Genomic DNA, 9159 nt, shown 5'->3' with positions numbered 1-9159 from the left:
ACCAAGCATTCACTAAAGGCTGGTATTAATTTGGAAGTCTGCATTTTCGCATGTGAGTTATATAACCAAATCTTCATTGAAACATTGCAGTTCACTTTGCCAATCTTAGTTTTAGAATATGAAAACTAAAATTAAGTAGAGAACAAAGCATTTAACATTTCACAAGCTGGAAGAGGAGCAATGGTTATTTATTAACATCAAACTTCAAAAAGTTATTTCTAGGACTGGAATATTGGCCTCCATTTTTTTTTACACTAAAGTTACCATTTTAATATGAAAGACTGAACAGACTAAATGTTTTTTAAAGTAATTTATTTATACAATATTTTCACATAGTTCAACTTGAAACTGCACTGAGATTTTAATACATTGGAAACAAAATTTAATTTTCAGATCTATCTTTAGTGTATCTTTTGAAAAGTTGTGTATAATGTAAACTTCTAACATGCTCTGGCCAAAAATGAATTTTTATATTCTGTCATTCAAATTATGCATGAGGTTTACTAAAAGCCCCATCTGAATTGTGAGAAACTGTTTCCTAAATGTGTATGTGCACACACAGACACATATTTATGTGCACATACATCAGAAAAACATTTATTATATTATTTCTATAACAAGTTCTCCATTCTACTATCATCATCTGTAAGTTTCTGTGATTGCGGTAGTTTATAAAAGGGCATATCTTTCCTGTTAAAGCAAGAAGCATCCAAAACTCAGAGTGTGGCTGCTGAAAGTCTAGTTGAAAATAAATATCATTATTCATATTTTGATTTTATGCACAACTGTGGTCTTCCTTTCTCTGTTGTTAGCAGAGCTGTCTTCTCTTTTTAGTGAAAGCAAAACAAAGAGCAGATTGGAGATTCATTTATGGTGAGGGTTAATGTTGGTTAACATTCAATCTTTAGTTATAATAAGCATGTACACGTGTGGGTGTTTTATGTACATGTGTGTTCAATTTCTTCTACCAGTATGGTTAACCATGGATTTAAATAGTTTCCAAGTCTTTCCTTCATTAAAGGTTCTTTAATGAAAGGAAATAGATTGAGAACAGCAACATTAGCAAAGGTGACATTTGCTCAATGTTAATACGGTATGAATAGCAAAAGTCACCATGTCACCAGGTTGGATGCGGTGGCGCACGCCTGTAATCCCAGCACTTTGGGAAGCTGGGAATGATGGCAGGTGACTGTAATACCAGCTACTCAGGAGGCTAAGGCAGGAGAATCGTTTGAACCCAGGAGGCAGAGGTTGCAGGGAGCCAAGATCGTGCCGCTGCCCTCCAGCCTGGGCGACACAGAGAGACTCTGTCTCAAACAAACAAACAACAACAACAACAACAAATTATCAATAAAACTTGTATATGAAATGCCAGTATTGCCCGTGAGGAGGCATCTGACCAAAGTTTCTCCTGTTTTTGTTTTGTTTTGTTTTTTTCTCCTAGAGCATCAAGAAAATTCCAGATTAAGACTATTCCTCTAAAACTGAAATGCACTCAATATTCAAGCAAGCCTCAAAGATGTCTTTTGATTTTCACCCTCAGCATTTGTTTTGCCATACTGCAAGAACAATCTCCACATATTAATCCATGAGGCACAGCGGCAGCAGACCATACATTTTAATGGGACCATTTTCTTAAAATGTCAGTAGTATACTTTGGCTTGCATATAAAAATATATACTGATAATTCATATATTTTCAACAAAAACCCCTTGCTTTTGAACACACTTAGGTTCACAACTCCCACAAATACTTTTTCCTTCTCTCAAATTTCAGGCAACAAGAGTGCCAGAAGATGTGGAATTTGTATAACCCCAAACTGTGTTTTCCTAACTAATCTTGGCAAGCTTAAAACCCTGGAAAGTCACAATTCACTTCCCAGGCGATCATCCTGGACAGCTCAACAGCAGAAAAGCAGAACAGGATATCCAGCTATTGAACCCGGCCGCCGGCCCAGGTGGCCAGCCTTGCAGCTGTGGAGAGCGCCTACCAGGAGGGCCGCATGGGCTGCAGGAAGACACGTTCCTTTCCTCTGTCTGTTGTGAGCTGGAGAGGAAAGTACAGTCTGCACTCCCTAAACACTGCCTGCCAACACAGCACTTTTCAGCAAAGGTGAAAAGAGAGTATGTCTGTAACAATAAATGTCACAAGAGGAACAAATCATTTATGAGATTCAGGAGGCCCCAACTCAAGCAGATAGTTGGCAGTTTAAAAACAGCTTCAATTTTATTATTGTATTGAATGAGACATAGCTTCACAGATTTGAGACCATTTAAGACCATTTGTTTTTGTACCTAAAGTTACTTAAGTATATAGGATGAAAGAAGTAATGGGTTAGGGGGCTAGGGTTAGATTCTCTGGTCTTGTGCTAAGGGTTCCATGACAGGAATTTTTGTCGTTATTAATGACAAGGTCTTCCTCCTGATGCCATTCTTCTATTTTTGTATTTTCCTTTGTTTGTTTTTTTTAAAGAATGAATTATTTTCATTTAAGTTGTGAAATCCTCATAACATTCTGCCTCAGAAGTCTGTTTATATTTATGAAATCATCTTAATTTATATTTATGAAATAATCCTCAAAAAAATAAATAATAAAAAGAAGCGGGAAGGATGATAGAAAACATGTATTTCCAAAATTGATAAAGCAATCTATTTGCTTGTCATTGTAAATCAATACAAAATAAATAAATTTTTTGAAAATTACTACTAATCACAGATTCTTTTAAGAAAAAAATTTATATTCTTTACATCTAGGAAACTTTTATTCTAGTTCATAAAGTGTGAAGAAATAATGTTTTGTATGTAATTGTATATCCAATTGGCAAGGTAATATATGTGTTCATTTTTCTTCTACAACTGAGTCTCGGTAAATGCATATATATGATAAAAAGATGATAATAGACAGGTAGATAATAGGTAGATGACAGATGAGTAGATGCTAAGTCTACACAGCTGAAGAATCAGACCTAAAATTATACCATCATTTTAGGTGTAATTTTGTGCCTACATAATATTTAAGAAGCCTAAACATTAAAATGTAATCCTCCTGTTATCCTACAAGAATAATGATTAAAATTTGAATTACTGTAAAAAAAATTCTAAAAGAGTCAAACCAATTTACAATTACAATATACAATCAAGATCACCCACATGAAGACAACATTAATAAAGGTGCATCAAAGAGACTTTCATTAACTAAAATAACCAGTAATATTATTGTTTTCCTAAAGATTAAAAAGTTTCATTTTAAGAATAAATGTCAAATTCTTTTCAATTTGCTGTATAAGAATTACTAGTTGGCAAAATGAGTCAGTCCACCGTTGGGGAGCAATGCTGTTGGTGAACAGTGGTCAGTCAGTCTATACTTTGGGGAACATGAGCAGGATTGGTCATCAAAATGAGAGAATCTGACCTACTCTACTATCGTCTATGGGATGTCTTTCATTTTGATGTAGGTTTCTCCTTTTAGTAAACAGATGACTTTTTAGTCAGGAAAAAAAAACCTGTTCTTTTCATCTCGATAGTTTTCTTATAAATTGATGAAGAAGCTTATCCATAAAGAAAAATTGGTACCCACCAGCGTTCACATAATTTGTATCAATTCTTAACTAGATTTTGCCTAGGAGCTAATTTTTCAGACATGAAATTGCTTGGAAATCCAGAAAGATTTTCTTTTTCATCTGAGGGCAACCTGGTAGCAATTTCTCATCCCTTACTAAACTTGAGAGTTTCTCGTGTGTGCCTAAGTGCATGTGTATTTATGTGAATGTGTATACTAGACTTTTCCTTTTCTTAGTTTATTTTTAATTAAAGATTCTCAACTCAAAATATTAGAAATTTAGTGAAGCAAAAAAGGAAAGTTATCTAGAAAACCACTACTCAAAAAATCATTGTCAATACTTTAGTAAGTGTATATTCAGAATTTTCTATGAACAAGCTTATTTTAACAAAAACTTAAAAAAGAGGCATAGGCATACACACTGTTTGAGTGTCTTTATTGTCTTGTTCGTTACATTGTGACTATGTTTTCTATCAACCCATATACATTTGAAGTATGGTAATAACATCTGAATGGCATTCCATTATGTAAATGACTCTAACCAATTTAACTAATCCCTACTCTGAGACACCTACTGTGCTTCTGACTTTGTCCCATTCTAAAAGATGCCTCAATTAATATTTTATGAAATCTTTGTTAAAACTGTGATAAATTTTTACTAGTGGAATTACTAAGCCAAAGTCATTGTCTACTTTTAAAGCTTCTTATTAATATATCCAAATTCTCCTCTTTAAAAGTTTGTATCAGTTTACTCTCCTATGAGTAGTGTATATTAACACTTGCTTTCTCACGTATGCACTGTCACTGGGAACACTTGTATTTTTTCATATTCACGGTCACTGGATACTACTAAAAAATAAAAAATCAGGGTCAATTATTTTGTTCAAATGTGTTATCTCATTATTTGTTTTTATTTGTATTTCTTATTTTGTTATCGATTTTTTATTAGCCATTTTAATTATTTTTCTTTGCTTACTTTTCTATTATATTCTATACATTCTGTACATTTTCTTATCTTCTGTATTTTATTAGTGATATTTGGTTTCGATATATGAAAACAACCATTTGTGACAAATGAAACAAATATTATTTTTCAGATGGCCCTTTACAAAATAGTCTTTCAGTAGAAGAGTGACTCTGGAGTTAGGCAAACTTGGGTTTCAAATCTGAATTCTCTACTTTACAAGCTATGTGACTTTAGACAAACTACTAGAGCTCACTAAAACTCAACTTTAACATAATATAAAATAGGGATGGTAAAACCCGTTATGGACTTAAATGCTAAATAGTTCTAGGAAACAGCAAGTACAAAATTAATGATAATTGTTATTATTTTAATTATTTGTAATGTTTTAGACATTTGGACACTGTTTGAATGTTATAAAACCAAATCTTTATCTTCATAGCTTCTTAACGGAGTTAAAGTAGGAAAGTTGTTGAAAACTCAGACTTGGGAAACAGTGTAAGTTGGAAACCTGGCTCCAGTTTTTAGTAGTTGTTTGATTTTAGGCAAGTTACTTAACCTTTCTGAGCCTCAGTTTTCTTAACTGAAAAACAGTTGGATATTAATACCTATGTTATAAAGGCATTGAGACAATAAAATAACGTACTGCTTATCAAGCATCTAACACAATGCTTGGCATTTGAAACATCCTCAGTACACACCAGCTTTTATAACTATGAGGGTGATCATTATCTTTCTGCCTTTAATTGCTCTTGCATTGACTAAGGTTTTCTTAATCATTCAAATGGCATGAGAGGATTCCTCTAGATCTCACAATATAATCAAATAAATTATCTTAGGCTTTTTTGGCTACGTTCCTATGCTGGGGGCTCCTATGGAGTCCCTCAGTCTGGCTAAGAAAAGAATTTTCTAGGAAAATATCACTGCTTGGGTAGGAAATCTTGAGAAATATATTAATGTATCTTAATGATGCTGTGTTTGATAGCTGATATCTCAACAAGTACTTTCACATTTAGCCTAACTGAAATATGTGGTTTCTTTTCACTCACCATTTTTTAGTCTCCAGAATAAAAAAGCATATTGTAACAAAAGTGATCTCGAAAATTTGAATCCTAAAAAATAAAAAAAAAAATTTACCTCTGATATTTATTTATTTCGTTTGATATTTTATTTACTTCTGTCTATGTGGATTTGAATCCACATAGACAGGATTCATCCCAGCTCCTGGTAAGGGATAAAACCCTATAATGATGGAAGTGTGTTCCTGAGTAGGCCTAAGGAAAAGCAGTCATTTTCTAGTTAGCTAATGTGGTCCAATGATAGGTGACATTGTCTTTGCATTCAGAAAATAAGATTTTCAAACAACCCACTCTGATTTGCTAACTGGAATAAGCTGAAAGTGATTGCTTGGATGTTGGAACAGTGAATGTGCGTGTATGGGCTCCTATCCATTGGCAGATACAACTTTTCTGTATCTCAATATAACCACAAAGCAGGAATTTTTGTTTGCTTGTTTTCTTTCTCCCTGTGGAGGACCTAGCAAAATGGCTTTCTAAATCGCATGGATTCTCTTTCTGCAGTTTAATTGGTCTTTGGAACAAGTTTGGAAGTCAGGATAATTCCTTAATATGCAAATCCTGTTGAGTTTTTTTTTTTCCTATGAAGCTGACCTTCATTTTCATGGAATATTATTCCCACATAGCTCACTTTTCTTCATCTTCCATTGGCTGCATTCTCATGGATTGCTTTTGCTGTATATTTTGAATTAGTTCCCAGTTGTACTAGGTAGTCAGGCTCTAAAGATGATACTTTTATCCTCTGGTTATAGAATTTTCCATCAGTCAGCCAAGAATTTATGCAGAAGAGCACGGAAGCCTCCCATGCAAGTGTGACAGTTTTAGAAGTAATCCCATTCTCACTGATCTGTCATACTTGAGCTAGCCCATGGTCTTCTTCCTGCTGATGTCTCCTAAGCTTATTACTCTCAGCAGTGTCATATGAGACATCACTTTCTCATGTCTTTATCTACTGTATTTTAACCAGAAGGTGTGATCCTTTCATCAAACCATAATTCTTGCTTATATTGAAAGGTATGTAGATTTCAATATCAGCCTTCTTGATTTAGAATTCACAGCCACTTCTCACTGCATGGGGGTGAGGAGGAAGAGATGAAAACATCCATGTCTAGACACAATTATCATTGCCCAGATTCCTTATATTTTGCATTTCTTCTCAGCGAGATATCCATTTTCTATTTGCAGAAATAAATATCAAACATAAAGAATTTGTAGACATTACAGATCCTATTCTATAGTTTTTTATTGATATAAATGTCTTATCACATATTACTGTTGAAGAGGATTCTAAGTGCTATGCAGTGTTTACCATCTAACACCATTAAACTCAAGTCAGATTCCTTTGTGCTGCTCATCACTACTTGGGAAAATAAAGAAAAAAATCTTTGAAGTAAGTGCCATTTATGTGAAAGAAATAATTTGGAAAGGAAATGTTCCTTTACAATATTTAATTTTATCAAATAATGTAGGGGGAAAATAGAGCTTGACTTTCCCTTTATGAAGAAAAATACTATCCTTTGAGGAAAAAAATCCTCTTATTTTGTAAAGTAGTTCCAAGAGACAGCTGGCATATTCAACATATAACAACCACTCTAGGGAGCAATGAATACAAACACACACAAGAAAATCTGTCATTCAATGGCTAATATTCATAAACTATCAACAGAGAAATGAATTTCATAATTCAGGCAGAAAACCTATTTGCTCAGTGTGTTGCTGATAAAACATGCAACATAAGCAAATTAGTAAAAGCCTAATGGTAGTAGGTCGATAGAGAGCTCTGCCGCTTTCCCCATAATCCCATTATTCAATTAAGCAATACTACAGGTAGAACGCGGGACACAATAATTATCACCAACAATGTTGCCATTCATGCATCTACCGTACGCCAAACTTCTCTTAGATTTTTGTGGAAGGTGTTTGTGTGTCATAAATAAATAAAAAGTCAAGACACATATAAATTACATCTATTATCCTTTCCAAGGGTGATTCAAAGAAAATGTCCAATCTAAGCTGAAACTCTTAGTTGAGTCTGGTAAAGATATACTTTTATGTCTTTCCTTATTATAAATATCTGGCTCATTGTTTTCCTCATGGCACTGACAAATTAAATTTATATCATTATCATCAGTTCACGTCCACTTTGCATGCACTGGAGGCTTGGCATTGTGATTAGCCGAATCATTATCAAAAGAGTTACTTAACTCCATATCAAATGGAACTGACTCAATAGCTAGAGAGTAAACCTACCTCATCACAAGCTATTAAAATACAAAAGGGAGATTGAGACCAGCCTGACCCAACATGGAGAAACCCCGTCTCTACTTAAAAAACATACAAAATTACCCGGGCATGGTGGCGAATGCCTGTAATCCCAGCTACTCCGGAGACTGAGGCAGGAGAATGGCTTGAACTCAGGAGGCGTAGGTTGCTGTGAGCCGAGATTGCACCATTGCACTCCAGCCTGGGCAACAAGAGTGAAACTCTGCCTCAAAAAAAAAAAAAAAAATTCATTGCATATTTGATTTGCTTTATTCCAATATACACATCATCAAAATTTGTTAAAGAAATACTAATGGTTGAATATTAAAACTTTTATTCTGTGTTATTAATATTACAAGATCCTTTCCAAGGGATGCCAAAAACACAGATTTCAAATATCCAGTGCTGTTTCTTATTATGTTTAAGTCAAGTGTACCATGTGCATTTTAGGTGAATTGAAGATACAGATAAAAATCATCCCTTTAACTGATTGTAATGTTGCATTCAAATGAATGGATAATTAAATTCCATCTTCTTTCACTAGTGTAGTAACTCATGTAAAGGTGCTCCCATTAAAATGCACAATTTTATAATACGGCTTTTGCAAAGATTAGAGGAAGTCTATGGTCCCTTTAATCTTGGGGATTCTGATTCATAGCAGTACTTTCCAATGTGATAGATGTGTTGTATTTTTGATGAGAGGAGTTGCTGCCTTGCTTATCTGCATGTGATCTTTTGCCTTAGGCCCCCGAGAAGTTCTGTTATAAGAAGGAAAAATTCCAGAAGTCGGGCTTCAGAACACTCTGCTATGGCTGTTGCTTCACTCATTCCATCCTCATGCCCAATTCAGTCTCTACTCATGCGTTGTACAAGGGAGTGAAACTTTGTTCTCAGGTGCTGGTATTCCTCAACGAAGGAGCACATACCTTTGGGAAAGACCCAGAGAAACTAAGGCTGATATGAAAACACAGACTTTTGTATGAATCATAAATAATGCAAAATTAGTTTGAGACTCTTCAATAAAAATATAAAGGTGGTCATCAATATAAAAGACCAAAATAAATTTCAAACACGAAAGCCCGATGAAGATTTGAAGAGGTCCAACACTCTAAAATGATCATATCCCCACCTCCCCACTCATCCATATTATAAATTTAGAATAAAAACAATACCGAAACATAAAATAAGTATCAGGAGATCCAACAAAGGTTTTATTTTCTTAACATATTTTTAATGTCAACATGAAAGTCTTTGCCATGCTCTGCCAAAATATTTTGGAAGTCATACCATGCTGGTGTC

This window comes from Mandrillus leucophaeus, unplaced genomic scaffold (assembly GCF_000951045.1).
Source record: "Mandrillus leucophaeus isolate KB7577 unplaced genomic scaffold, Mleu.le_1.0 Scaffold96, whole genome shotgun sequence".
Classification (NCBI taxonomy): Eukaryota; Metazoa; Chordata; class Mammalia; order Primates; family Cercopithecidae; genus Mandrillus; species Mandrillus leucophaeus.
This window is presented reverse-complemented; position numbering follows the sequence as displayed.